The sequence below is a fragment of the Coffea eugenioides genome, chromosome 5 (assembly GCF_003713205.1).
Source record: "Coffea eugenioides isolate CCC68of chromosome 5, Ceug_1.0, whole genome shotgun sequence".
Taxonomy (NCBI): Eukaryota; Viridiplantae; Streptophyta; class Magnoliopsida; order Gentianales; family Rubiaceae; genus Coffea; species Coffea eugenioides.
Window position 1 is genome coordinate 6,634,903 of NC_040039.1, and position 3,467 is coordinate 6,638,369.

Sequence of the window (3,467 nt, forward strand, 5' to 3'; positions counted from 1 at the left end):
AGTTCATGATGTGGAAATTTCCTTAACAAGTCTCTAATTCTTTCTCAAGTTTCATATAATGACTCACAATCATGTTGACAAAAACTAGTTATACGCATTCTATATTTAGCCAACTTTTCGAGTGAAAAATATTTATTCAAGAAAGTTCGAGATAAGGCGTTTTAACAAGTAAAAGTATGAAGAGCATGGGATTACAACTACATATTAGCTTTATAATGCAATGAAAAAAAAATGACCTAAATCTAATAGTATCTTCACTTATTCTATTCATTTTGATTATATCATAAATATCCAAGAAAATACCCAAGTAAGCATTTGGATCTTCTATGATATTACCTCTAAATTGAGATTATTGAACTTATTTGTATAAGAGATGGTTTAGTTTCAAAATTGTGGGCATTTACCATTGGCCTTGTAATGCTCGTCTAAGAATCTTGAGTTCTCAATGGAGCAAAATCTCTAAGAACTCACTATTTGGTTCTTGTTCCACCCTTCATTCAATGAAAGGCAATTCAACCGAAATTTTCTCTATTTAGTGTCTTTCCTTCTCCATTTGTAATGCACTCCTTCTTTGTTTTCTTGTTGTTCTTTCAATTTCTAGATCAAAAAGAAGAATAACACGTAAAGTTCGGTGGCATACACTATAAGTCAGAGAAAATAATGATTTCTAAAAATTCACACCAACAACAAATACAAATTGTATGAAAAATTTGTAATAATTTTCACTAAAATTAAAGAAAAAGTCTAAATTAATAAAATTTGTTAGACCCTAATTTTTGCTGCTCTTCAATAATAGCACAAAAAATTTGTCGGAATGTAAATATGCACTCAAGTTTAAAATCAAAATATACCCATTTGCTGCAAGCATATAAGCCAATACTATAGTTCAAGGTATATAAGAATCGATTCCAAGAGAAGTTTCTATCAAGTACAAAGTCCCTTACTTACTCTATTATTTATACTAATATCAATTTAAAGTAATAAAAAGTAAATGATTCACTAATTAATAACTTAAACTAAATAGTTTGTAGAGAAGCAAATGGAGAAAAAGCACCAAATACTAAGAATTTACGTTGTAAAATCCTCTAATGGCCCAAAAACATAAGTAAATGAATTATTGTTATTACTCTTGTCTAACAAGGGATTCATTTCAAAATTAACCAAAATTCACTCTCATGATAAATTGGATATCACTAACATTAGACTCTCCTACTCTGATCGTAAAGATCTAAACTAGTTAATTTACTACATGAAATATTTAAGAAAATCCACTTAAGTACACTCTTGCTCTCGTGAGTTTGCTCCTTAAGTTTCATTTATTTCCATTCCATTATTATGACTAATTTTCATTGAAATACAATACTAATAACTTGTAATTGATGATCAAACAATCATAAGAATTAAAACATGAATAAATAGATAAGTTAGTACAAAATGCAACATGAGTAAATAACATTCAACTCATAGTCAAGAAATCATTACTTTTATCTATTCCCTAGATCTAGAATTTAGTTTCACATATCAAGTAAAGCAAGTAAGCACAAGATTCATTGCAAAAACTCATGTTGATAAAAAAAAAAGAGAGAAAGTTAAGAAAAGTTTAGCCAACAAAAGAACAAAACTCCCAAAGATCTTCTATTAATCCTCCCAAAATGAGTTTGTTACAATGAATGTTTTTCAAGTTCTTCTATAATTATCTCTTTTCTAAAAAGAGAAAAATATCTACTTCTAGTGCTAAAAACTAAAACCTTTAAGATCCTACATACAAGACATATTTATAGATGAAAAAAAGTTAAGAATTAGGTTAAAATCTCATCTTTATAGCTGCAAAAAGTCTACAAAACATCCCTTAAAAGTAATGAAATAATGGAGTTGAAATCAAGTAGAGCAAGTTAATCGAATTCCCTCCAGGAATCTGGTTGGGGATTCCTCATAGGATTCAATGCGGTCAAGAATCTAACCAAGGATTCTTGGACAGATTCCTCCCCCGTCTACCATTTGTTGCTCCAAAATTTCATTTTCTACCTTGAATTCCTCCCAGAATCCAACTAGGTATTCTTGGAGGGATTCGGTCTTACTTCATTGTTTGATAAGTTTCTCCAATTTCTTACTCTTGTGCACCTTTGAAACTCACCAACTTTGCAAATTTTAAGACTTCAATCAACATATTGCAAGCTTGTTTCTTATCTAAGATAAAGTTCATTTTCAACTCCTACAAAAACATAAAATTCATGCGAGTAAAAAGGGGACAAATCATATCAAAACCCTAATTGGCTATTAACACACATTCTAACCAAGATGACCTTATTTCTTCCTTTAACCTCCAAAAAGTGACTAAAAATGACAAAATCTCTCATCAAAAGATTGTGCAAGATAGTTACTTATCAGGTATCTTCCAATCCTAATAGGGAGCATTGGAATGCTATCAAATGGATTCTCAGATATTTCAAGAGAACTTCCAAGTTGTGTTTGTATTTCAACAATGAAATGACAAAACAATGCTAAATGGGTACACCGATGCAGATATAGTAGGTAATCTCGATAATAGGAAGTCTGCATCTGAGTGTTTGATAATTTTTGTAGGGGAGCAATGTTATGACAAAACAAGGTGTAGAAGAGTATCATCCTTTTCAATACGAAAGCAAAGTATATCGTAGCCACTAAAATATGTAAAAAGACTATGATTACAGAAATTCCTTTAAGAGTTCGATATGAAGTCAGGGAAGTACAGTTTTCCCTATGGCAGTTAAAGTGTCATTCAATTGTGTAAGAATTCTATATTTCACTCTTGATCCAAACACATTAATGTGAGGTATTATTGGATTTGGGATGTGTTGGATTCCAAGTTGTTAACATTTGAGAAGGTTCATACTAATGATAATGGTGCTGATATGTTGATCAAGGCACTGTCTAGAGAAAAACTCTTATTTTGCAGACAGGAAGTAGGCTTGATGGAGCTCTCAAATAATGTTGACGAGGTTCTACCATATACCAAATTTTAATAAAATCTAAACACCCCATTTTCTGCAAGTATACAGCTCGTTTATCGAGTATAGGGGTATTAGGTGTCAATCCCACAAGAAAAATTGTTAATTACCAATGGTTTTCTAATTTCTTTATTATTTAGACTATTACAAACTCAAGAGATTAAATCTATACTACGAACATAAAATAAAAGTAATAAAAATAACAATAAAAAGCCCCTAGGTTATGGAATTCAATACTACTCTTGCAAGTAAATTTACCAGTTAATTGAATGTTATTATCTTGATTAGTTATGGCATAATTTCTTAATGTATGTGAAACCTACTCTCATAATGAATCAACCATACTTGTAATTAATCCAGACCTACTCTCGTGGTTATGAAATTAACTACAAACTTATTTCTTCGATGAAATTAAATGGAACAAGCTACTAAAGCGACAAAGGTGCATCTCTACTCTCATGAGTGTATTTCCTAAGTTAA

At 30.6% G+C, this 3,467-nt stretch overlaps 1 non-coding gene across 1 annotated transcript; it reads left to right on the top strand.

Annotated features, from left to right (window-relative positions):
• Positions 1–107, top strand: LOC113772669. The gene has a single exon (XR_003468631.1). It is a non-coding gene; the product is annotated as a small nucleolar RNA R71 (small nucleolar RNA).
• Positions 108–3,467: the final 3,360 nt, after the last annotated feature.